General features: G+C 49.9%; 1 protein-coding gene across 1 annotated transcript in view; it reads left to right on the top strand.

Annotated features, from left to right (window-relative positions):
- The first annotated feature begins 5,621 nt into the window (after window positions 1–5,621).
- The window catches only part of CACNG5 (calcium voltage-gated channel auxiliary subunit gamma 5), a 36,817-nt gene continuing 15,641 nt past the window's right edge, over window positions 5,622–26,797 (top strand). Inside the window, exon 1 of the mRNA XM_074319887.2 lies at window positions 5,622–5,787. The gene's annotated coding sequence lies outside the window, so the exon portion shown is untranslated. The remainder of the gene's footprint in view (window positions 5,788–26,797) is intronic.

Here is a 26,797-nt window from a genome sequence, read left to right as displayed (position 1 = left end):
GAGCTCCAACCGCCTGAGCCACTGGGCCGGCCTGCACACAGAGTTAATAGTTACCATATATATTAGTTATTTGTTGCAGTGTAACAAATTACCCCAAAACTTAGCAACTAAAAGTAACAAATATTTTTCAGTTTCTGTGGGTCAGGAGTTTGGTGGTGGCTTAGCTGGATGGACTGACTCAGGACCTCTCGTGAGGTTGTAACAAACGTGTCACCCAGAGTTGCAGCCATCAGAAGGCTTGACTGGGGCTGAAGCATCTGCTTTGAAGAGGCTCGTTGTCACGGCTGTTGACTAGAAACCTCAGGTCCCCACCACCTGGGCCCCTCATTGAGCACCTGGAATGTCCTCACAATGGCAGCTGGCATCCCCCAAAGCTAAAGATGGAAGAGATAACAGGAAGAAGCAATGCCTTTTACAACCTACTCTTGGAAGTCACGCGTCCTCACTTCCGCCATTTTCTATTTGTTAGAAGCAAGTCACTAAGTCTAGCTCACAATCAAGGGGAGAAGAACTAAGCTTGACCTTGAATTTGGGCACCTATTTCAAAAATTCCACACCGTAGGTCGGTGAGCCTCCCAGATCACTGACTGCTGTCAGGAACGGAAACAAGAAACCACTTCAGTTGCACATTTGATGGGAGGTGGGGGTTTTTTTTCCTGTTATTTATGCTAACATCTTAGCTTCTCTTTTTCATTTAAAAATTTTTATTTTGAAATAATTAAAGATGTGAAAGAATTTGCAAAAATAATACCAGAGTAACCACGTACCCGTTGCCCAGCTTTCCTCAACGATGGCATCTTACATGGCCACAGTATATTATCAAGTCAGGACATTGACCTTGGAAAATACTATTAACCAAACTACAGACTTTATTCAGATCTTACCAGGTTTCACATGTGTATGCTCACGTGTGTGCGCGTATGCGTGTGCGTGTGTGTGTAGTACTATGAAATTCTATCATACGAGTGTATGTATGGATTCATGGAACCACCATTGTATTCAGGATTGAGAACTGTTCTATCAGAAAGAATTCCTTTATTGTCACCCTCCACCCCCCACCACAGTCCCTGGCAACCACGGATCTTTCTCCACCGCTATAATTTTGTCATTTCAAGAGTGTTATATAAATGGAAGCACACGGGATGTAACCTTCTGAGTGTGTTTCTGATTCCTCAGCTTGTCTGTTTTCTCAAAACTTCAACTGAACATGCCACCTCCATCCCGCCTCGGACTGAATGGGTCTCTCTTGGTCTTTCTTCTCCAGGAGAGGGACTTCAAAGCTAGGAAGTGGCTGTTTAAAATGCTATCTTCGGGAGCCAGGTAATTGGGGAGGTGGCTGGAGCCTGGTCCTGCTTTCTTTGTTCTGAAATAAGTGGACTCAGCTCTCATTTCCTGGCCTCCCTTTCTCCTCGCTCCCACCCCACCCTCCTGGGCTCTTGGCCTTTTGTTTTGGGAGCCCACCCCACACCACGTCACTGAGGTCTACACTGCAGGGGTTCTGTGGGAGGCAGCCGGACACCTGACCATCCTAGGTGAGCTGAGCTGCCCCCCTTCTCTTGGAGCCATCGAGCCACCATCTGACAAGTTTGCTGGGCTTACAACCACAGCAGTCACTCTTCTCATGGATGGAGCCTTTGGATGTTCTCTAAGGAACTGTGCATGTGTCACCTGGTCAATTTAACACCTTAGCCTGTGTGAATCCATGCTGGTTGGCATGGATTAGTTTATCAGATGAGATTGATGTCTCTTTAAGCCCCGAGGGCACGAATCACCAGGCAGAGAGTTTCTATAGGGTTCAGTAGAGACCACGGAGAAGTCCAGGGCTTATGAGCTGCAGTTGTCTCCTGCAAAGATCCGCTTCCAGCCACCTGCTTCCTGCGCCCTGCAGGGAGCTGTCCAGATGCTGACCTGTTTCAGCACCGTCTTCCTGGGCCACCTACAGACCTTTCCTGCCGAGGTCTCTTGCTTCCCTGCCTCTGCTGTATTCAGCCTCATCCAGGGCCTTCATTTTAGTGGCACTTCCTTTAACACCCTGCAACTTTCTCAGCGGTCACATGGAGAGGAGTCTGCATTGTGTTGATGAGGCCTCTGCCCTTGGAACAGTTTCACAAGCCGTCATCTAGTTACCAAGGGGACAAATTATGAGAGCAGAGGCTGAACAGCTGGTCTTAGGGGAACAGGGAAGGCAGCTTGGAGAACGGCCGCTGGGAATACAAGCGGCTGCTCGGTCACCTGGCAGGGACATGAACGGCGGTGCGAACTCGCCAGGTTTCACACTCTGCTGCATCAGAAGGAGGCGAGAGCACATTCTAATTAAAGAAAAGAAACCAGTTCTTAACAGGCCACATTTGGAGGCCGGACAAGGCACTTCGTGGGCTGCAGGGAAGAGGGGTGTTAGCTGGGGAAAACAACTCAGACTGAACTGAGAGAGATGATAGAAAGAAGGGAAATGAGCTCTGAAGGAGTGGAGGGGATGGGGAGGTAAAGCCAGAGTCCCTGTCGACACCCCCCCCCCCACACCAGCAAAGTCAAGTCCAGGAGAAAAAGAGGGAACTTACAGGACTGAATCCATGGGCTAGGAAGAGCAGGTGAGTGAGCAATCTCACCTGGAAGTGTAGCACATTCAAAAGCACAGCCCCACCTCCTAGGTCCCTGCCAACCAGCTACACAGGAAACACCACCTGGTGACCCAGGCTCCCATGAGAAAAGAACAGAATCTTTCTCCTGCTTCTTAAAGCGTTGAGCCCTGAATTCCTCATGGCGGGTGACCCTGCTGCCCCAGCCTTCCTTTTCACCAAGGCATCCCACACCTCTCCTGGTTCCCCCGCTGAGACCAGATGGTGTGTGCCTGTGCCTCACAGCAAGCCTGAAGGTCCTGGCTGCTGCACCCACTCACGGCATGGGTGATGCTAACGCACGTGGAACTTGAATGGGTCATTCTTTTGAATGGGCCAGAATTATAATTTGGCCATTTCTAAGGCAAATTATTTCTTTAAGCCTCTGTTTCCTCACCTGCAAACGGGATAGTAAAGCCCTACCTCATACTTATGCCTGGTGGTTCCACAATCCCAAAGGCAGGGAAAGTAGGATAACAAAGCACTCAGTGGCTCCTGAAACTGCCACCCGGAAGTGACACATGTCACTCCTGCTCATATTTCATTGGCCAAAGCGGGTCCTCTGGACAAGCCTGACTTCAGGGCGGCAATGAAGGAAACTCCTTCCACAGGGCAGGCACTGAGCACCAAAATATACAGTCTCCTACTGAGTGCATGTCATGTGGGTCTCACCCACCAAACCCTTCCTTCCAGGGCAGCCAGCTCCCATCTCCACCTCCCAGAGACATGGCAGGACCTGTCCCCCGCCAAGACATAATTGGGCCTTTTCCTTGACTTGAACACAAGGCACATTTTGCAAAGCTGGATGTACTCATGTGTATGTATGTTTCTAATTAAGATCAATGCATGAAGCCATCATATTTGCCCAGATTGGCCCAGGATTCAGCAAAAACGGAGTTTTTATGCAACTTCTCAACCACTATGGAATGCATGAATTATTGAAAGGATAGGAAAAGACCCAGGGAGGAAGGGCTGCTCCATTATTCATCAGGCATGGAGTCCCCAAGTCCCCAAGCACAGCTGCTGGCTTTGACACCTACAGCATTTTCCTATTATGTCTACAGCGAACGTTTCAAAAGCACCATATTGGCAGCCTCCAAGCAGGGCTCCTGCCCACACCATCTACTGCCTGTCTCATTATCTGAGCCAGTCCGTAGCTGAACTGTGGGCTACAGATGTTGGTGTTTAGTATCTGCCTTCCTAGCACTCGCTCACAGGCCTCCAGGCTGAGGGCCAAACTTCTTAAGAGAACCAGAAAGCCTTTCACTCTGACCCCAACGTGTCTCTCCAGGTTTATCTCCACTCTCCACCCCCATCCTAACCCAGACCATTCACCTTTCCTTGGATATAACTGCAAATTCATATCTACCTTTGCCCGTGCTGGCCCCCATGACTGAAACTCCCTCCTCCTCCTTTTGTTGAACTTCTATTCATCTTTAAGGCCAGATTAGAGAAAGGTAAACCAATTTCTGTCGAGAGCCCGTGTGTTAGACATTTGTGCAAACATTATCTCCGTGGAGCGTCACAATAACCCAGTGAGGTAGGTGTTATAACCAGCACCAGCGACATAATTTGTGGGGTTCGGTGCAAAATGAAAACGCTGTGCCTTGTTCAAAAATGATTAAGAATTTTAAGATTGCAAAAGCAGATCATTAAACCAAGCACAAGCCTTTCTAAGAGCAGGGCTGTGTGACCGCACAAGTCACATACCCATGAAGTCAGCCCTGGTTATAGAGGAAGAAACCAAAGCTTAGAGAGGTTAAGTAACTTGTCCAGGGTCACACAGCGAGTTAGGGGGCGAATCAGGTTGAAGTCTCCCTTCCATCTAATTCCAGTCCCTTTTCTATCAGCCACCCCGCATCGTGAGGCCTCCCCACTTGCCTCCAGTAGAATGACTGGGGAGGAGGCTGTGAGCGTGCCTGGAAACTGATTTTCCTTTGAAAGGGTGCTTTCTGCAGGTAATGGGTCTGTTACTTCACCATGGGCATTGCAAGGTGACCTGGAGAACAATGTCACGCAGACCAAAGAGGGTACTGACCTGGGAAGCAAGTGGGCATTCTGACATCCTTCAATCAGCCCACAAGGGAGAACATCCACTGCCCCCGGCACCCCTTCCCTCACAGCCACCCTCAGGCTCTCTGCTCACCCCCAGACATACTCTTCAGTTCCCTGAGGACATGGCTGCTGCCCAGCAAAGATGACCCTGTGGGACATGGATCCCAGGACAACATGTCTGCCCTTTGCTGGGAATATTAAATGCAGACCTTGAGAAAGGTGCATCTCCTAGCTGCTATGCTCATTTTTCATCTTTTCCTATCACTGATCCAGCTCAGCCAATGGTTTTGTTTGGTGGTTTTCCCCCTAACAGCTTTAGTCTTGGGAAAATGTATCCTACTTGTATTTATTCATTCAACAAAAATTAGCTGCACACCTACTATGTGCCAGGCCTTCTGCCTTTAAGGAGCACTTTGCTTAATGCCACACTGAAAGACAGCATAGCGAGGCTTCAAAAAGCACAGAATCTGGAGCCAGAAAGATCTGAGCTGCAGTCCTGGCTCTGCCGTTTTTCAGCTATGTGTCCTCAGCATCGCTCTGTGCCTCGATTTTCTCATCTGTAAAACGGAATTGTTGTGCGAGTCAAATGACTTAACACATGCAAAGAGCTTTGAGCAGCGCCTAGTGAGTAAGCGATCAATAAATACTAGCTGGTGTTGTGATGAAGCAGCAGCAACAGTAACGGCTGGAATTTGAAGGTAAGTCTGACCGAAGGCTCGCGGGAATGTCCGCCAAGCCCTGTGCAGCCTCTGGAAGCCTCTCCTTCCTACCCAGTCCCCACTCTCCACCTGCAAACCCCACGAAGGTGCTTCCCCTGGAAGTGTCACCTCCCGCGGAGGAACCCAGCGAGCACAGGGTCCCAACGCCCGCCGGCGCTCGCAATGCGGGGTCCGGGAGGCCCCGCCCACGGCCCCGCCCACGGCCCCGCCCCCTGCCTAGCCCTCCCTCCCAGTTCGCGGCTCGCGCGGCGGCGGCGGCCACGGTCGCGGGCGCAGAGCGGTTCCGCCGGACGCGACGGGACGGGCACCCGCGGAGATTGGCCGGGTACCTCCCGCCCGACGCGCGGAGAGGGCGAGGGACATTCCACCAAAATTGGGGCCGCGGTCGCTCCAGCGAGGTAAGAGCCGGGAAGACCGAGAGAGACTGGCTCTCGCATCGTGGGGGGAGGACCTCCCGCGGGAGCCTCGGCCACTGCGCCGGGCCGCCCCCACCCCCATTACCGCGCAGCCGGGGCAGGGACCGGATACCCCCTGCGCGCGCATCCTGGCCCAGCGCGGTGAAAGCAGGGGCAGTGTGGTGGGAAGTGTGTGTTTGGGGGAGCGGGGGGCGGGGGGGATGTACGGGAAGGTAGTGATGCCCTCTCTTTGCGGGCGCTGCTGGGCAGTTCTTGTTGCCCACTCCGAGGCTGGGGGCGGACTCCCACGACGGACTTGACTGAGGCTGGCAGCAATTACCCGGATCATTGGGAGGGAAGCCCACCGCCACCTGTTGAGTCGGGCTGTCGGTCTACCAGGGAGGAACTCCCCATTTCACAGCCTGCCTTCGGGTGCTCTCACTTCCCCAGCAGGTCCCTCTGCCACGAGACTCCTTCAGCCTGGCTGCGGGGACAGCAGGGATGCCTGGCTCTGGCTGGGGACGAGGGAGTGTCCCTGGCAGATGCCACGGAGCAGAGATGCACACGTGGGGGAGAAAGGGTTGGTGGCGATGGGGACCCACAGGCAGATGCCTTAAAAAATGTCCCTAGTCACTCCAAAGCCCCCCATTTTAATGACTTGATCTGCCTCTTTGCCCTCATCCTAATTTGGCAATTGATGAAGATGCAGTCTGGTAACATTTTGTAAGTGAAGTCAGATGATCGCTTCCTGGGACTGACAGGGACTTAACAGAGAATTCAGACACCTGGCTGGAGAGGAACAGGGTGTGGGCTCACAGCGCTGGGGTGTAGCCACGTGCTCCCACCTGCACCCCTAGAACCTGCCAAGCACGTTGGTGTCCCTTTTTATGGTTGAGGAAGCCCTTGTTCAGAAAAGGGAAGGGATTCACCTACTTTGCACTGAATTGTCAGTGACCAGATGAGAGCAGGACTCAGGACAAGGTCCCCAGATGGGAGCCTGTCTCTGTTTGACAGACTTTGACAGACGTAACACTCCAGCTGTCACCATTGCTGGCTCCTGCTCCACACCATCCCAGAGAACACAGAATGGGACCTCCCCTCCCGGCCACCTCAGGTCCCCTCCCTCATCTGCACAAACCCCAAGGCTTGATGAGCTAACAACCCAGAATGCACGGGATTGGCAAAGGGGGGACTATGGCCTGGATCTGGTGTCCTGGTTTCAGGACATCTCAGGACCACAGGCAACTTGGTGACAGGTTGATTGCACCTTTCTGCTGACACCACAGCCAGCCCTGCCTCCCCGAGTCTCCTGCCAACCTGAGACGCCCTAGCTCTGCCTCTCTTTTCTGCTAACTTGACAGCTGGCGGTAGCTGGGGGCGTCCTGTTTTGGGGCCAGGTCCTCAGGGTGCCTAGAAAGGGTGAAATTGGTAGTTGCGCCTGAGACATCCCACCCCAAACTTCTGCCTCTCTTAGATGTGGAAGGCAGTGGAGGCCCGAGGCATAGGGTGGAGACAGGCTGCTGTGTCCACCCATGTGCAGTTTGTGAGAACCCTGGTATCCTGGTGGGCACCCATGGCCCTGCTAGCTGGCAGCAGGCTTTCCAGAGTTCGGCCATTTGTGACTTGGGGTTTTGGTGACTTAGGGCTGAGATGGAGGAGAGGGTTGCAGGGGAGAGGTTGGCTGAATTGTTCATACTTGGCTGGAAGAGGCAGGCTCCAACCCCAGCTGGATCACTGATGGGGAGGCTGTTTCCTCATCTGTAGAATGGAGTCAGGGTGTTTTGTAAAACAAGAACATAGATGTCAGTGTCCAGCTGGTTGGAAGTGTTCAGGGCTGGTTGTCTCTGCTTCCACCAGCCCCCAGCCTTACTCGCAGACATTGGAATTGAGGGAGGTGACCATGCAGCTAGGACCCCTCATGAGATCCTCAGAGCTGGGGGTATAGTGTGAGTTTTTGTATCAGGGTAGCTCACAAATTGAGCTTAGATTCCCAGAAAGTGAAGATGGAAGACTTGGAACACAGTCTCCACCAAGCCCTACCTCCGGGGGAGCTGGAGCTTCTACATCCGGCTTCTAGCCCTCATGCCCTGGCTCATTCTCAGGCGGTCCCTGGGCACCAGCCTGCTCTTTCATTTCATCCTAGGTTTGGCATCAGCCTTTTTCCCTGGCAGAATCGGGGCCAGCTACCTGTGATTTCAAGGGCACCAGCAAAACCCCTCCACACTGTCTGTTCCCCCAACCCTAGCTGTCTGCTGCCTAATATTCCACCATTAGAGACTCATTCTATTGGCTCATAGCCTTGTACCCAGTTACGTCAGCTACTGAAACTTAGCATTGATGACTTACTTAAAAGCTTTCAGGATCTGTGAGGGGAGTAGAAGAGGGCAGAGGAGAGGGGAGGAAAGAAGGTGGGCAGAACAGGAGAGAGACCATGGTGTTTTCCAAGCTTCAGAGTTCATAGAGCATGACCTAGCTGTGAGCCCAAGGAGGCCCCTGGAAGAAAGAAAGGCTTGGGGGGAATGTGGGGTGGGTGGCCTGCTCAGGTGTTAGAAGCTTCCAGAGGCTTCCAGTCTTATGTCTGGGGTGGGGCCTCAGCAGCCTGTTCTGGAGGTGATCCAGGCCCAAAGCAAAATCATCCTTCCTTTACATGCTGCTCCCCCTTCCCCTTACAATGTGGCCGCGTGGTGTTTAATGTAGTCTATAGGTGGTGTTCTCTGCATTTCAGGGGTCTGCGCTTGTCAGCTGACTGTGTAAAACTGTCCGTGGTAATTTGCTAGGTCAGCAGAAGGCCTGGGCTGAGCTGGGTCAGGGGAGGTTCCAACACCTGTGCCTGCCTGAATATCCCCTCAGCTCTAGTATTGCCCTTTCTGGGAAAGAGCAAAGACAGCATAATTCACCATACCTGTGAGTCCCCTCGGCTGGGAGAGGTGGCCCAGATCACCCTAAAAGGCCTTGCAGGTGGTGGTTCCTTGCCCTGTAGGGCACACGGTCCTGAGCGTTCCAGGATGGCGGCAAATGTTGGACGTTCATAGGGGTGAGAACTGACAGTCCCTGCCCAGGGGGACCGCAGACAGGCTCTTTGGGGGCAGGGGCAGGCTGGCATCATGCAGGCTCTCAGGGGGCCTGAAACATGGTCTGGTCCTGGCTCTTGATGGCCTGGTTTACAGCCCATTCTGGGTGCAGCTGAGGGCAGAGCTCAGACCAGACGGAAGAAGTTACAGGTCACCAGTATGACCAACAGGACTCCCAAATGTAGACTGTTCTTGGTGATTATTCTCAACCTTATCCATTCTTAAATAATAATAATGATGGTGACATGATAGCAGTTATTCATTCGTCCATCACAGGCCTTTATGAGCACCTACTGTATACAGTGTTAGCTACTGTTCTAAGTAATAGGGGTACAACCCGGGCCCTATTGCCATTTGAGGCCGGATTATTCTTTTTTGAAGGGGCTATCCTGTGCATTGTAACACCTCTCCTTCCACTGTGACAACTAAATATGTCTCCAGACATTGCCAAATGGCCCCTGGAGGGTGAAATCACCCGCCGTTGAGAACCATTGGGAGGGAATACAGCTATGAACAAAACGGGCAACATTCAATCCTGTTCCCTTAGGAGCAAGCATTTGAAAGAGGGAGACCAACACTAAATATGCTAAAGAAGGAAAATATACAGTCAGCTGTGGGGTAAAAATACTGGAGAGAAAGACAAGGCAGGGCTGGAGGTTTAGAGAGTGTGAGGTGGTGGGGGGTGCCATTTTCAAAGGGGCCGCAGAAAAGGCCCCTCTGGCAGGTGACATTTGAGCAGAGGCTGGAAGGAGGGGAGGGAATGAGATGTAGAGACTTTCCAGCAGCAGGAAGAGAAAGTGAAGGAATAAGCAGGAGGCAGATGGCTGGGTGGGGAGCAGCCAGGCTGCAATGGGCCCCTCAGGTTAGGACCTTGAGGCCACTGTGAGGACTTCAGCTTTCTAAGTACAAAGGAGAGTGCTTACGACCGAGTCGGTGCAAACACCATCCCACGTGTTTTTCCACACATACTCACAGTAGTCCTATGAAGGAAGCGTTATTTCCTTACCTTGTGTTTCACAGCCCAGAAACCCAGAGGGTCAAGCAACTTGGGGAGTACAGGTGAGATGTGAACTTGAGCCGTGCATGCCCAACACTGAAAGGCAGGCCTTGGAGCCACACAGAAGTGTGCTCAGTCACTCACTAGCGGTGTGTGGCCTTGCACTAGTCTCGGTTTTTGCAGGGAGTGGTGTATTGTCCAGCCGTGCCACCTCTCCTGCTGCCTGTGCCATCTCTAGTACCCCCTCCCTCTCTATACACTCATGCCAGCAGGAAGCCAGAGAGGGCAGACAGCACCCTCTGCTTCTCCCAGCCACAGGCTCTTGTTCTAGATTCGTGCATCTATTCGCTGAGCTGCAGCAATGCCATCTGGTGAGTTCAAGGCCAGTATCTTGGGGGGGGGGGGGGGTCAAGGAAAGTTAAAGGCTCCCTTTCCTTCCCCCTCTGGTTTTTCCTCCCCCCTTCCCCACCCCCATCCCTCTCCCATCTCCCCCCCTCCCCTCCCCCTTCCTTCTCCCTCCCTTGTCCCCCCCCTCCCCTTCCCCTCTGCATTCCCCTTCCTGAGAGCTGAGGAAAAAGAACCATTCTTCCTGAGTCACCATCTCCCTGTGCCTTTGGGGCCAGGCTCTGGCCGGTTCCTCCAAGGAATCTGGTCTGGCTTCTCTTGGGAGCTAAGCTGAACTGCAGCTACAGATCTGCTGTGAATTGAGCAGAGACTGGGACAGCCAACACAGGTCCATGCTCAGACACTGTGACCCCTTAACGCTTAGAGTCTCAATTAACCCATTGCCAGGTTCTCCGTTTTCAAGTGACACATGTCAGAAATAGCTTCCTAACTGGAAATGTGGGTTTAAACATTTTCCCAGAGAGTTAAGAAACTCTGATGGTATCAGCAGACAAACTCCCTGCTAGTGGATACTGTTCAAGCCCTTTATTCCTCCACAGGCGGGTTGTCTTGCCTGCGGATGGACTACAGTGATGGGCGACCCCAGGAAGGAAATTTCTGGGAATGTTGGACACACGGGTGTGTCCGAGTGTGCTTGAGAGCGTGCAGGCCCCTCTCAGGAGGTGTGTGTATCTGGCCCCCGCCACTATGTTGTACGTCGTCATACGTTTTCCCCATCTAATGGGATGATGGGGGATGTCCAAGGCCCTCTGACTTTGCCAGGCAGGCCTCATCTAGGAGAACACCCCCAACCCCCACTGCTGGAATCTTCTATTCACCTGAAGATGATACCCAGTGGGTGGACGGCTCCTTCTGCACCTGCCAGAGAAGCATCCTGAGCAGCTGTCTCCCAGCTGCCAGAGGCGGGAGAGTCGTAGAGAACAGCAGCGATACTTCCTGCCCACGAGTCTCCTCGGGGGCTGCAGCAGGAATTGTCCTGGCCTAGGGGTGGGTGTCCGGAGACTCTTACTGCGTGGCCTTACTCAACTCCCCACTGCTCTCTGGGTCACTCTGTCCCGTCTGCTAAAGGATGGGATGGGAGAGAGGATTCTTTTTCTCCACACCTGTTCTAGACACCTACTGAGTGCCCAGGGGCAGGGATATAAAGCAGCCCTGCCTCCAGGAGCTTCCACCACAACCCCCGGAGCCCTTGCAGATCTAGAGCTCAATTGAGGCTGTGACTCTGATAGTAAACCTGGCCCCAGGGACACCCGTGAGCTGGTAAGGGATGCAGAGATATCCAAGGCTGTCTCCTGCACAAAAAGCAACGGCCAGAAGAGGGCAGCACTTCTCTGGGCAGCACTTTGGGGAAATCCTCCACTCCCCCCACCCCCTGCCCCTTCCGCCTGCTATGCCCCCCCAACACACACACACAACTCCAGTGACAGATGGGTTAAGCTGGTGGTCTACAGAGGATGTCTGTAAAGTATAAAAATGATTGCGGCGGGGGGGGCAGACAGGGAGACTGGCCTAGTACTAGAGCAAGATCAGGTAGTAAGATGGCAGTAGGCCAGCCTTGGAGCGTTTATCCCCACCACTCACTGTCAGGGACCCTGACCAAGTTATGTGCTCTCTCTCTCTCTTTTCCTCATTGATAAACTGGAAATAATAATAGCATTGTTGGGAAGGTTTTTCAGTGAGTTTGCAAATAAATGAAACTGTTACAGATGAGAAGGACCTGAGGCTCCCAGAGGCTGAGCAGCCAGTTAATAAGTGGCAGAGTCCTGAGATTTGAACCCAGGTCTCAGGGGCTGAAGCCTAAGAGCTCCTTCTGCTCAGAGTCGCTCAAGTAGAAGGGGGAGTTGACTAGAGACGCCTCAGGCATGTCCTGCAGCCCAAGCGTGGGCCCTGAGGTCCGATTTCACGAGACTCTGGAATCAGGAGCTGGAGAGCAGTCAAGACCCACCACTCTCACAGCCCCTCCAATCTCAGGCCCCCCGGTCGCATTCTCTGCAGTCCACCAACCGCAGGAGCCCCAGCAGCTGTTTTGATCTTAAAAAGAGCATGAGGGCTCCCCAAAGGAGGAATCTGATGGGGCCAGCTTAAGTTAGGGGCAGCCACCTCTGGACCAGTCAATACTGTATGACTGTAGGGACCACTCCTGGGGCAAAGATGGCAGAACTTGGAGAAAGGGCAAGGGCTGTGGGTGGGCAGACAAGCCAGAGGGCGAGGGGGACAGAGGGCCCAACAGTGAGTACAGTGATTTCCGTAAGTACTGTCTTGAGTCCCACATGTCAAGCAAATGGAAAGAGACTGATGTTGGGACAGTTCCAGAAGATGGTGGCTAAAAATAGCTTCATCCTTTCTGTGGCATCTGGTTTGTACCTGGCACATGTCGCACTATTTAATTAAATCCCCACAATCATCTTGGGCAGCTGATGTTATTCTCCCCATTTTACAGATGAGGAAACTGAGGCTCAGAGCCATAAAGTAACTTGCCCAGAACCACATGGTTAGTAAGTGGCAGAGCACAGATGGAGCCTAGGCCTCTTCAGTGCTAGAGGGGACAAGCTTTCCTGTGCCACTCTAAGCCAGCCCCTGAGGAAGTGCAGGCATCCAACAGGAAGAGAAAAGGCTTGGAGGGGAAAGGGGAACAGGATATTTCAAGAGCTACCATTTTGGAAGGAGGGATACTTAAGTTTTAATGCTCCTCCTTGTTTATTGTTTTTGTTTTCTTCTTATGGAAGTAGTTCCTGTTTATAGCAGAACATTTGGGAAGTGAGACCCACTGTGGGTCATTCCTAAGAGCAGAATCTGAATTGGCAGGAAAAAGAAGTTAACAAGAGTAGCCCTGGTGTCATTGCACGTCAACTTCTCACTTGGTGTTGTCGTCCCTTGGGGGCTTCCCTGCCTCCCCAGCATTCAAGGCCAGGCTGCCTGGATCCAGCCCAGTGGGGGTGCCACAGGAGACTTCCTGCTCCAGGACCCTGGACTTCCATGAGCCCTTCACGGAGGGAGACATTGTGCCATAGACACAGACACATGCCTGAGGGTGGAAACCGAGGCAGCTAGCACAGGGGGCAGAAGTCCCGGGGAGGGCGCTGCTCTTGCCTGGGAAGACGCACTTGCCCCTGGCCCTGGGTGGGGGAGGCAGGAGCCCATGGAATAAGCCAGTGTTGGAACCACCCTCCCAGTGGAGGTCCGTGAGCAGAAGCATAATAAATGCACCACGGATTCTCTTCTCTGCAGCTTGGCATGGGGACACAGCTGGGCAGCAAGGAGATCCTGACTCGGAGTGGGAGAGCCCAGCTCAGGGGAGGGGACAGCCATGCGTTCTGGGGTCCTGCGATGAAGAGCCAGGCAGCAGATCTGCACTGTCGCTCCCAGGGACAGACCCCCCCTCAAGAGCACGGCACTCGGGGTCCTTCTTCCATTAAGAGGGGGTAATGGAGGTGATACACGAGTAGTAATAGAAGCTAATGTTTACTGGGTGCTTTTCATGTGTGACGTCATGGGTAAGCTTCCTGCCATCTAATCTGTATGAGTTACACCTTATTGTCATGTCCCTGTTGCAGTCCAGGAATCAGACTTGGCTGGTAAGCGTTGGCGTGGGGACGGCTCTTCATCACTAGTCCCCTCCCCCCATACCAGGCAGTGGATGGATAGAGTGTGGAACTGGAGCTTGACCGCTCTGTGGGACCTTGGGCCAATTACTTTCGCTCTTTGAGCCTTAGTTTCCTTAATTCTAAAACGAAGGGGAGAGCAGTTACGACATAGGGTTGGTGTGAAGACAAAATTAAAAGGGAGGCAGCAGACAGCAAGCAAGCAGAGGTGCTCGATACGTGGCAGCCACCAGCTTTGTCTTCCTGGCGCTGTGGACACAGAGCCTGTCTCCCCCTCTTCATGATACCTGAAGGAGGCTCCGCAGAAGTCTGTGGCTGGGAAAGAACAGAGCCAATGGGTCCTTCTAGGCCACCTTGTTGGTGAACCAGCCCCAAAGCCACGGTCAAGTGTAAAAGGGGTGGATAAAATGACAATAGCTCCTACACATGTCCTCTCCTCGGGGTCTCCTGGGCTGCGTGCTCTGCTGACCTTATCTAACTGTCAGGCAACTCTTTGAGGGCATTGTCATTTACAGTATTTATAGGTGAAGAAACTGAGGCACAGAGAGGCCAGGTAACTTGCCCTCAGTCACCCAGCTCCTAAGTGGTAGAACCAGGATTTGAATCCAAGGAGCTCAACATGGTTTCTGAGACCCTTGGAACTTGCAAAAGGAAAATGTAAGGAGTTCACTGGGCACAGGGTCTGACTCTTCCAGAATTCTCTTCTCTTTCCCTTCAAGTAAAATGAAAACTCTTCTTCAGACAGGAACCAGGTGATGTAATGGTCTCAGCCCAGGTGACCCCTCCTCCCAGATGTTCTCAGGTAGGGGCCCTTGTTTGTGCTTCTACAGCGTCAGCTCCATCAGCCGACCTGCCCCTGCATTGCCAACATCGATTCCTCCCCCTCCCCCACTAGACCAGGGGCTCGCTGAGGGAGTGCTTACTACCGGCTCGTCGGATGACATTCACTTCCACTGATGCTGTAATCAATTTCCAGTGGTCCCTTTGCCCTTTGTAGATGTGCCCTGACCCATGGAGCTTGTGTTCACCAGTGCTTATCACGGCACCTCACAGAGGTCAGGTACCAGGTTTTAAATGCAAGCTCTGGACGGCCGTCCCTGGGGTCTCAGGCTGCTTGGGGAGGCAGCAGATCACTTGACCCACAGTGTACAGCTGCAAGACCTACTTGAAAAACCTGTCCCGCATCTCAAGGTGTGATGTGTGACCGGGCATGGTCCACAGAGGCGCAGCTCTCCAACAGGAGGAGTAACTGAAGGAAGCTGGAGTTTACTGAGCAGTTACTTTGTGCCCAGCTCCCGTCCAGCACTTCGCATCTAGTTTCCTTTCATCCCTTCAGCCAACCTTTCCTCAGTGCCCCCCATAATTGCTTGTATGCATACGCTTTTGGTATGCACTCCTTAAATTGTGGTGAATCGTAATCTTTGCTATAAATGAGTGCAGTCTGTAGGGGTTCCTATTGTGGTAAAATACACATATCATAAAATCTACCATTTTAGCCATCTTAAAGTATGCCTTTCAGTGGCTTTAGTACATTCAAATGTTGGGCAACTCTCACCACTCTCTAGTTCCAGAACATTTTCGTCACCTCAAAGGAAACGCTGTACTCATCGAGCAGTCACTCCTCATCCCGCCTGCCCCAGCCCCTGGCCACCACCAGTCTGCTTTCTGCCTCCACGTGTTTTCCTATTCTGGGCATTTCACATAGATAGAACCGTACACTATATGGCCTTTTGTGTCTGGCTTCTTTCACATAGCATTGTTTTCCACGTTCATCCATGTTGCAGCATCTGTTAGTGCTTCATTCCTTTTTATGGCTGAATAATATTCCATTGTGTGAATATGCCACATGTTGTTTATCCATTCATCAGTTAATGGACATCAGGGTTATTTCCACCTTTCGGCTGCTGTGAAAAATGCTGCTACACATTCACGTACAAGTATTTGAACACCTGTTACCAGCTGTGTCAGGTATATCCGTAGGAGTGGCACTGCTGGGGCATATGATAATTAGATGTTTAACATAGTAAGGTACCATCAGACTGTTTTCTACAGCACCATTTACATTCCTGCCACCAATTACCCACATCCTCGCCAAAACTTAGTTTTCCTAAACCTTTTGAAGTATGGTTACCCATATTTTATGAGTACACGGAGGCTCAGAGCAGTGAAGCAACTTGTCCAAGGCCACACAGCTGGTTGGTAGGAGAGCCAGAGCTTGAGCTCAGGGAGTCTGCATTCTTCATCACTGACCTCTTCTTGTCCAGTGCTCATGTGAAGCCAAGGTCGGAGGCTTAAGTCTCGCAGGACCTTTGCTCTGTTCCCGGCTCCTGTCTACACCCGGTACTCCACTGCCTAGCACGGCTTGCCTTCCAAACCCCCACTGACTGTGGTGCTGGGAGGACCATCCTGGCACTCGTGGGTAGTAAGGGTTGGCACTTTCCCCACCGGCCAATACATCCAGGCAACACCAGCCGTTGCCCTAAGAGGCAGGTGACTTCTTGTGTAAATCTCAGACTAGGTGGTTGCTCCCTGGCACATGACCGTCACTTGCACCCAAAAGGCCTCAGCCAGCCTCACCTTGCTCTGTGGGAGCGTGCCAGGTGCTCTTGGGCTGGCAGGCGCACGGCACCAAGGTCAGCTCCATCCTTCCAGGGCACGAGGTGGTGACTGTCAGCCCCTGAGTACACAAAGAAAAGGGCCTGGGCTGGGGGCTCAACCACCCTGAACTTGGTTTTCTTAGGTGGGTCTGGGCCTATCATCCACCTCTGAGTTGCCAGCTCCGAGCAGTGGCAGGCACGTGGTGGTGTTTGGACCCCACTTGTCCCTCTGCACCCTCGTGCTGCCCCTCCCTGGAACCGACCTATGGGGCATTGCTCCAGATATCCAGACACTCCACCTCCTCCCCTCATCCCACTCCCACAGATTTCCAGAAATTTAAGGAGGAAGAGCTGCCATGTGCCCAGAACTGTGCCAAGCCCCGCATCTGCTACCAGAGCTGGGCTTTCACAGCAGCTGATGACAATGCCAGGTGTGGACTGGGTCATGTGCATGAGTCACGTCATGCACTTCTGACCATGTCCCCGAGACAGGTGCCAGGTGCTGAGACTGGGCTGCATTGAAGACAAGACTCTACAAATTCAGACTAAAGTGTTACTGGCTAATAATGCTATTTGTACCACTGGGGTTTCAGCTCAGCTTTGAAAGCATCTGAGCCCAAGGCGGGTAGGAATTTTTATGTCTGCAGGAGAGATGGGTTTGGAGCTGTGGGAGTGGCCCTGCTCCCCTCCTTTGACCTTCCCCCTCGTCACCCGCCCAGCTGGTGACCTGTGTTCAGATCCTGGTGAGCAGGTCCCAGCGCTGTGAGCAGACAGGAGCCAGGGCATCCAAATGAGATAAATGGGTGGCCCACGCATATTGATTGAGAACCCAAGTGCCAGCAGACGATGGCTGGCCATTAAAGGGGCACCGCTGGGTTCACCCAACTTCAGGATCAATTAGTATAAAAAATGCAGCCAACATTTTTCTTTTTCTGTCCTGCCTCTACAGAGGGAAACAAAGTGCGGGAGGCACAATATAGAGACATCATTCTCCGTTATTGATTTCCTGCGCTCCCTCTCTCTTCCCTCCGGATGGGAACGTCTGTCTCCCTCCTGATGAATGTGTTGTTGTGGGAAGAATGAGAAACACTCATCATCTGATGGGCCTGGGGACACTGCACTGGGGACGGAAGGGCTGCTCGGGCGGGAGAAGTCAGCCGAGTGAGGGGGGCGGGATGGGTCCCAGGTGTACTTGGAGGCAGAGGGAAAGCAGCAGCAGGCCTCCTACCCCGGGGAGGGGCAGACCCCACATGGATCAGCTCAGGGAGCCCCCGACCCTGCATCCTGGGGATTACACTTCCTGTTCTGTGGACCACCATGGAAAGCACGCTGCCTCTTTGTGGGGAGAATGGAGTGAATACAGGCAGAATTCTGTTCTCCCGAAGACACAAGTTGAGGTCCCGCCCCAGCCTCCCTAGGCAGGCAGGACACATCTCTCCACCTCAGTTTCCTTACTTGCAGAATGGACCATGCCATCCATTAACACCACCTTCCTAAGCTTGATGGAGGAATCCAGTGAGGTCACAAACCCATATGAAAAGGTTTGGTAAAACGTGGCGAATGCTGAGGGGCAAGGTCATGTGGTCAACAAACCCCTGTGAACTGTGAGGTTTCTCCCTGTTTGCCTGGTGACTCACCCCATTGTTTTCCAGGCTCATGGGTGTATAACTTTTGTGGGGTCAGATGGTCAGAAGACACTGTTTAGATCCTCTGAAGGTGTAGAATTAAATAACAAAGGTGAGGTAGAAGAATTCAAACTCCTTTGTGCTCCAGGAGGTGATGTCAGTACATCTCCCAGCCAGTGTGGCCAGGAGCTGAGTTCTGCCAATGGTAAACAAGCCAGTAGAGATGAGAAAACAAGTCGATCATCAGCCCGCCTCCAACCCCATGAGGGCCGGGCTGCAAATGGACGCCGTCCACAGGTCTGTCCGTTGTCTTCCCAGCACTCCCTTCCTGGTAGTCTGCGCCGCTTGCCTCACTCCCTGTTCTGTGCCCCCTTGGCAGCCCCCTCTCTGTTCTCTCAGCCTTGGACTAAAATTGATAAGGGGTGGGGACCTAAGACCCCATTAATGGCCTGAGGAGCTCCATGTGACTTGCACATTTGCAGAACTGAGCACTCCACTTAGCAGTTTATATGGGACACAGTTAAATAATGAAAATAAAAATAGAGCATCGCAAAAGCCTGGGGCAGGCTGGCTTATGCCCCAGGAAGAAGCAGAGAAGGCCATCCCAGGAGAGGGGTGGGAATTCACTCTCAGCCTCCCTCTGCCACAACGCTGCTCTGGTTTAAAAATATTTTTTTCTTTATATATAGGTCATCTTTTGCTAATTTTTAAATTAAAGTTCATACACACACACGCACACACACTTGGAGAAATAATTTGTGCTTGTTATAGCACGTTGGGAAATTCAGAGAAGTAGAAAGAGGCATTCTTCTTTCTCCCCCCACTCCAGAACGCTGGGTGGGGGTGTTAGAGATCTTTAGTACCACCTCTAGGAAAGAGAGGGGGTGAAAAATAGGTACTGAATTAGAGACTCCAGTTTTGGAAACAGAGTCAGCTCAGCTAACACACACCCATCTAACTATCAGCACATAAGAAGGCTTTTAAATATATACACATAGCTGACTTATAAGAAAGATGGAAGTCTTCAAGGAACTCAAACTCAGCGTCTTTGAGGACCAGGGGATGTCGAACCCAGGAGGACCAGGGGATATTGAACCCAGATATGGCCGTAATAGCTCAAGTCTGAAATTGTAATGCTCACCGAGAAACAAGAAGATGTGGCTTTGGGTCACGGCAAGGCCAGAAGTTGCCACTGAGACCCTGCCATGAACAGGAAACTAGAAACCTGCCCACCTAGGAGTGGGATGCTGGGTTGTGTGGCAAGGGCATGTTTAAGTTTATAAGAAACTACAAACTGCCTCCTAAAGTAGTTGTACCATTTGTACCATTTTGCATTCCCACCAGCAAAGTACGGGAGCTCTGGTTGCTCCAAATCTTTGGCAACACTTAGTGTTGTCAAATTTTTTCATTTAAGCCATTCTAGTATGCGTGTAATGGTATCTCATTGTGTTTCTAATAGACCCTCGATTAAACTAAATAAGACAGTAGGAAAAATTATAGATCAATATAAACATAATGTTAAACTGACATTTTTGTTTATATTGAGCTTGATCTATAATTTATATATAATGTTATGTATCACAATAAAAGCAAAATTTATCCCGGTAATGCAAGAGTGGTTTAACATTTAAAAGTCTATTAATGTAACTTGCCTCATTAACAGATTAAAAGAGGAAAATAAACATGTCAATCTCAATAGATGTGGAAAAGATGATAAAAATCAATATGACTTTAAAAAAAAGAAAAACTTGTAGCAAACTAGCAATAGACGAGAACTTCCTTTCCCTGATAAGCTATGTTTTCAACAACTATCCTACTTGATGGTAAAATGTTAGAATTATTCTCTTTCAGATCAGACCAGATGTCTCTATGATCCTTTGTATGTACCATGTTTCCCCGAAACTAAGACCAGGTCTTATATTAATTTTTGCTCCAAAAGATGCATTAGGGCATATTTTCAGTGGATGTCTTATTTTTTCATGTACAATAATCTACATTTATTCAAATACAGCCATGTCACCTTCTTCTGGAACATCGTCATAACGTACTAAATGTGTCCGTCTGGCTGACGATCTTAACTGGGGCTTATTTTCGGGGTAGGTCTTATTTTGGGGAAAACATGGTATTAGAATTCCTTGCACCAACATAAGAAAAAGAAACAGGAGTATGAGAATTGGGATGGAAAACTACAAAACTGTCAACATTCACAGATGCTAGGAAATCTACATAGAAAATCCAAGAGAATCTTGTTTAGCAGTGTTGTTATATACAAGATCATACAAAAATCGATAATCGTATCATCTATTCAAATACATTTAAGAACTCGAAAGATACAATGAAGGACATGAAAAGAAAAGCTACAGACTGTGAGAAAACGCTTTAGCCCATAAATATGACAAAGGGTTCATATCCAGAATATTTCAAGAACTATAAATGAATAAGAAAAAAGATGAAGAACCCAACAGAAAGATAAATGGGAAAAAGACATAAAGAGACGTTCCATAGAAAAGGGGACAGGACTGTGACTAGACATGAAAAGATAATCTGTATCACTAGTAATCATGGAAATGCAAGTTAAAATGGCAATGAGATACCATTTTATTCCCACTGTGACTGACAAAAATTAAGAAATCTGATAATAACAAATGTTACTGAGACTGTGAAGCAATGAGAGAACACTTACATCCTGCAAGTGAGCGTGTAATTTGGTAGTGATTTTGGAAAGCATTTTGGCATCATGTAGTAAAATTAAACACATTTCCTAGGGCACCGTGCTTCTTCTATGCCATTTCATTCCTCGATGACCCCCATATACAGACATTATCTTAGTGTCACCATTTTATATCTTTACTGAATGAGGCTAAGAAAGCTTAAGTATCTTGCCAGAGTTCCCATAAGCTCTGAAGTGTCAGATCCTTTTTTCTGCCCTCTTACCAGGCAGTGATTCTCTGTGTAGCTTTGGGACGGAAATGGGGTCCTGTGCTGTCCTAGCTGTGCCTCCACAACGCAGGGCGGCAGGCTGCACCACCAAGGTCAGCCAGCAGGGGGCGAGTCAGCCACCCACTCTGCCCTGATAGGGCATTGCCCCTTAGCTCCAGGAAGACAGCTAATTTAAAAAAGGGGGAAAGATCATTATGACATTTAAAGACAAGGGTGGTGCATATTTGTTAAACAAAATCGGGGGAAAGAAACAGTAAAGTAGATTAGCATAACATTGGGATTTAGGATTTTACCAGATGGCAAAGTAATACTGCAATTGTTTTAGAATCTGGCAGTCGGAATATATCCCCCATGTTGTCAGGTCAGTGATATCGCTAATGTCTTAGCGCACCTGAAAGGGAACGGGTGGTAAAATTGATTGCAATGCAACCTGGGAAAGTTTTGGCCAGAAGTGAAGGTGGAAAAAAGTTATACCCTGAACTCCCTAATATTGCCATCATTTTCATGTTTTGACTTCAGCAAATGTTTACCAGAGGTCTGGTTACGCAAGGTAGGGTATAATAAGATAAAATGAGACCTATCTGCCACATCTCATGTCTGTCTGCCACAAACTCCCTTGGGGTTTTCTGGAATCTCCAGGGTTTGGTGCAGAGGAAAGAGATAGCAACTGTGTTGAGTTCACCATTGTATTGTTTCTAGTTCATACTTGGAACGACTATAAATTATGACAGTAGTCGATACACCAGTAATTGCTACTGTCACCTTTGTTAGAGAATGAAATTAACAGCTACCTTGAAATGCAATGAACACCATAATTCATAATAGGTCATATAAATCAGTGCAGCCTAAACTTCAATAATTTGCATATTATCCTCACCGATTTTCACCATCTTCTCATGTTGCTATTATGTAATGGACATTTTTCTTTAAATCAACTTACCTTTTATACTTAAATTATTTTAAAAGAAAAAATTGTATTATTACCACTAATGGGAAAGCCACTGACCTGTAATAAGCTGAAAAATGACAGTAAAATAAGTGTAATAAATTAAAAAATGTGACTCAATTCTAGCTAAGATGTTACCTGCTAAAGGCTCTGGACCTCTTGATTACAAGCAGAGATAAGCAAGTATTCAAGAAGAATTTTAAAATAGCACCAAAATGAGAATTTTCTCCTTGACTAATCAACGTGTTGAAATAAAATTGAAACAGGGGAAAAAAAAAAAGAAACAGTAAAGTAGAAAGAATAAACAAATCCATCTATAATCCTACTATCAAAACACCCCTATTACTATTTTTATATTCATCATCCCACAGGTTAACAGAGTTTTGTTTTACAAATTAGCAAACAAGGTTTCAATATTCTGTATTCCACTTTTTCTCATTTAATATTATCTATCAGTGTTTTCTATCAATGCTTACCAAATAGTCCACTGAGTGGATAAACCATAGTTCCTATAACGCTTATCTTTCAGAAAGGCATTTTGGTGGTTTTGAGCATTTTGCTATTACAAACACGATTGAATAACTACCTTTTTGTATTTATTTCGTATTTGTACTTGTGTACTTGTATCTATTTCCTTAGCAGAAATTTTTGGGACCAAGACAAATGTCAACGCTTAAGGCTCAATGCATGTTGCCAAATTGCTTCCCAAAAGGGTTGCACCAACTTGTACTCTGGCCAGCAGAGTACAAAAGTGGCTGGTTCAGAGGTGAAGTGTTTTTTCTAATTTAATTTCTTATTTTGAGATAATTGTAGACTCACATGCAATTGTAATAAATCAAACAGGGAGATCCCATGTACCCTTTACCCAGTTTCCCCCAAGGGTAACATCTTGCAAAATTATAGCACAACGCTGCACACACAGGGTCTTGACGTGGCTGTAGTCAGGATGCAAAACACTTCCGCATACGGGGATCCCTCAAGTCGCTCCTTAGCCACACTGACCCTCTCCCCTCCCCCTCCCATCCCTGATCCCAGCAACCACCAACCGATTCCCCATTTCTTTATTTTTGTCATTTCAAGAATGTCATATAAATGGAATCGTGAGGTGATGTTTTAAGGAAAATTAATGTCAAAAACAGATGGAACAAACTTACAAGTGGAAGAACTATATAGAAAACACATTTTTTAATTGGTGAGTCTCTAGACCAGCACTGTCCAATGAAATGTAATGCAAGCCACATAATGTCATTGAAAACTTTCTGTAGCCACGTTAAATAGGTAAAATTAATATGTTTTACTTAGTCCAATGTACCATTTCAACACGCAATGTTTTAAAATATCATTAATGAGATGTTGTACGTCCTGTCTTACTACTAAGTCTCAGCAACCCGGTGTGTATTTTGTACTGACTGCATGTCTCAGTTTAGACTAGCCACGTTTCAAGTCTTAAGAGCCACCTGTGGCTGGGGGCTGCCATATTGGATGGCTCGGCTCTCATCCAAATGGAACTGAAATCAAGCCATGGGTGTGGGGTCTGTACATCTCCAGGCTTGTGAGGGTCCCCGTGTTGGATAGTGGTTATCAACCTTAGCTGCACATTGGAATCCCCTGGAATTTTTAAAACCACAGATGCCTTGCCTCCACTGCACCCATCCCTCCAGAGGTTCAGATATAATTGGTCTTGGAAGCAATCCAGCATTGGGATTTCTTTAACACTCGTCAAGCCGATGCCCACAGGCAGCAGGGATGGAGGTGGACTAGTATCAGGGCTTGGGGTTGTGTCCTTTTTGATCCTGTCAGGCCATGGGGTTCTGGGAGCGGCCCTGGGGACGGATGTCATTCCCTTTTCTGCTCTCAGTTCCTACCTGTCCTCTTGGGAGCAGGCTCTTTCCTCTCTGGCAGTTCTGAAGGTTTCTGCACTTCCCGGCCCTGCAAAGGCCCATCCCAATCTCTGCCTTGTTCAGCCGGAGACAGTTATCAAGGCCGCTTATACCGTGAGATGCACACAAGCTCCCTCTCCCATTGCTCCCACCCCACCAGCACCACCTTGTTACCCTGTGTAGTTTCCACACTAGGGTTAGCCTCCTTGGTGACCAGCCTTGCTTCCTTTCTGGATCAAGGAATGAAGATGAACATTTACTGAGAGCCCGTGACCTACTTTATGTCACACAACCCTCGCAGCCACTCTGTAAAGAAACCCTCTTTCCTGTATTATTGATGAGACTCTGAGATGCTGAGCCGGTTGCCGGAGGCCCCGTTTTCTTCCTGGCAGAGACAGGACTAGAAGCCAGGCACCCCTGCCCAGGGCCCCCACTGCGCATTCGGGCGAGGACTGGGGGGATGATGAACTGAGCAGGGAACAGCAGTGGCAGCGACAGCCAGGCTGAAGTTCATACTTGTCCTGCCTTGTGTTGTTTCCAGGACGATGCCCTTCCAAGCCCAGCGGCTGTGGGGCTTATGAGGGGGGTGTCCCTGGCTGAGAAGTAGAGACCAGCACCCTTGCCTCCCCAACCATGTCTGGGGGCTCAGTAAACAGTGAAACCCCTCCTTCTTTGCCCTCAGTTCCCTGCCAGGACTTCAGTTCTGTCTTCCAGTCAGGAAATACAAAAGTCTCTTTAAAAACACTGCAAGCGCCTTGATTTTATCTCTCGAGAGTCGTGAGGCATCTGCTGGGACAAGGGCTCTTGGGTCAGCCGCAGACCCTTCAGGAGCCACTGGGCCACCTTCCAGGGCCACAGGAGCCGACGAACCTACACTCTGCCATGAGGCCTTGGACCTCCTCACTCCCAGGAGGGACGTGCTCAGAACCAGGCTGTTGGGGGCCTCAGGTTGGCCCAGACGTCATTTCATCTTAAGTCATGAGAGTGGAGGGAGGCGCAGAAAGCGTCACATTGAGAACTAAGCCCTCAGACAAACACATCACCCCTTTGATGCTTTTCTCTCCTTGTCCATCTCATTCACGGCTCTCATCCTGAAGTGGCTGGCACATGTCTGCCTTTTTGCACTCATGTTGGGAGGGCTGGAACTCGGGGCTTATGTATGTTGCTCCTGGACCCACAGCAACCTGTCCACCTCCCTATATGGCCCAGGGCTGGGGACTCAAAGTGGCAGAGCTGAAACATGGGGGAGAAGGGCAGGGCTGTGGATGGTGGCGTGAGGGGAGGCCTGGCATGTGTGCTACATGCCGTCTGAATCCTGAGTTATGATGAAATATGCAGGAAGCAGGAAACGGGGCTGGCAGGAGGTATTTATAGAAGCGTATCCAGTGCTTTGTAACCTGGCCAGGCCACATTGATTGTCTCGCAAGAGTCTTTCTGTAGCAGTTGTTCTCTCTGGAGGGGCGTGCTTTCTGCAGGGCCTCTGTGTGCAGCCCAGGTAGCTCCTCCAAAGCCAGACTGGTTTTCCTCCCCAGGCTCCCCCACTCATCCTTCTTCCCTTCTCCCAGAAGCAAGATTCAGCAGAAAAAGAAATGTCTCTCTTGAAACATAAATACTTACTCCCAGCATTGAGGGGGCGGTGAGGCAGAACCAAGAATAAGCCTGAGTCCAGCAGGGAACACTCAGTTGCCTTCTTTTCCTGCTCTTCTTCCTTCTCCTCCATACTCACTGTTTCATGTGAAAAATACCTGGTTTGTCTATCCACCTGACTGAACAAAGGCCAAGGAGAAAAGGACTTGAAAACTTCAGCCCTCTTATCTTAAGCAAGAGGCGGATAATTTTGAGAACAAGTGCATCAGCGTTTCCCTTTGATAGTCAGGAATCTCCCCTTTCGGAACTGAGAATCTCCGAGGCGGTGAGCTCAGCACTGTTGAAACAACCTCTGCTGCTCCAGGAGAATCAGGCTGAGAGGTGAATGAGAGGCCAGATTGCTGAGTTCAAATCCCAGCTCCCCTACTTTCTATCTGGTGACTTTGGCCAAATGGCTGAACCACCAACCCTCTCATTTATAAACTGGAGTCAATGACCATGGTTAAGACTAACCTGGTGCCCTGACTACGTGCCAGGCTGGAGCCCCCATCTTAAGCTGGTTACATGCATTGGTTTACTTAATCCTCATAGCCCTTTGAAGAAGGTATTACCACCGCCCCCATTTCAATAACATTGCCCACTGCCCAGTGTTGTTTTGAGGATTAAGTGAATTAATATGTGTAAATTGCTTAGAACAGTTTCTGGCATGTAGTCCTGGCGCCATGAATGTCAGCCTGCAGGAACCAGGGAGGCAGCAATGCATGGTGGGGACAGAGGCCGCAGACCCACAACCAGGATCCCGAAGAAAGGAGAGACCCCTGGGCCCAACGTTCCCCAGTCTTTTGCAGCCTGGATCTGATCGATGGCCAGTGTCACCAAAATTAGATCAAGTCTGAACATTTTTTCCTGTCCACACACATTAAGACACAAGGTAGGATATTTCCCACTGGCTTTTCTCGCACCCGGTAATGGTGGCAGGGGCCATGATGTGACAGGCTCAGCAGGCACGTCTGGAGGTGTGAGCGGGGGAGGCCGCCACACGCATGGGCTTCTAATTGCCAACAATTAAGACTTCATGTCACTGAATTATGCAGTTTGCATCCCCTGTTACCACTGTGTTTAAGTGGGATCTAAAGGAAGAAGGAAGTATATGCAATCTGCGTTTTTAAAGGGGATTTTGGTTTCTGCAAATGCTACAAAAAAAAAAAAAATCTGTTGGGGTAGAAGTTGCGGGGTGGTTCCTCTCCTTGTGGGGCTGGCCAGGACATCTGCTGTTGCATCTCCTCTGCTGTCAGGGTTCCTGATGTGGCCCACAGCCAACGTGTGACCTGGGGCAGCGGGGAGGGTGTCCTGTGGTTCATCG

The sequence above is a fragment of the Rhinolophus sinicus genome, chromosome 12 (assembly GCF_057876585.1).
Source record: "Rhinolophus sinicus isolate RSI-liver-muscle chromosome 12, RSI-T2T, whole genome shotgun sequence".
In the NCBI taxonomy this organism is placed as follows: domain Eukaryota; kingdom Metazoa; phylum Chordata; class Mammalia; order Chiroptera; family Rhinolophidae; genus Rhinolophus; species Rhinolophus sinicus.
Note: the sequence above shows the minus strand (reverse complement) of the source record. Positions and strands in the feature narration are given on the sequence as shown.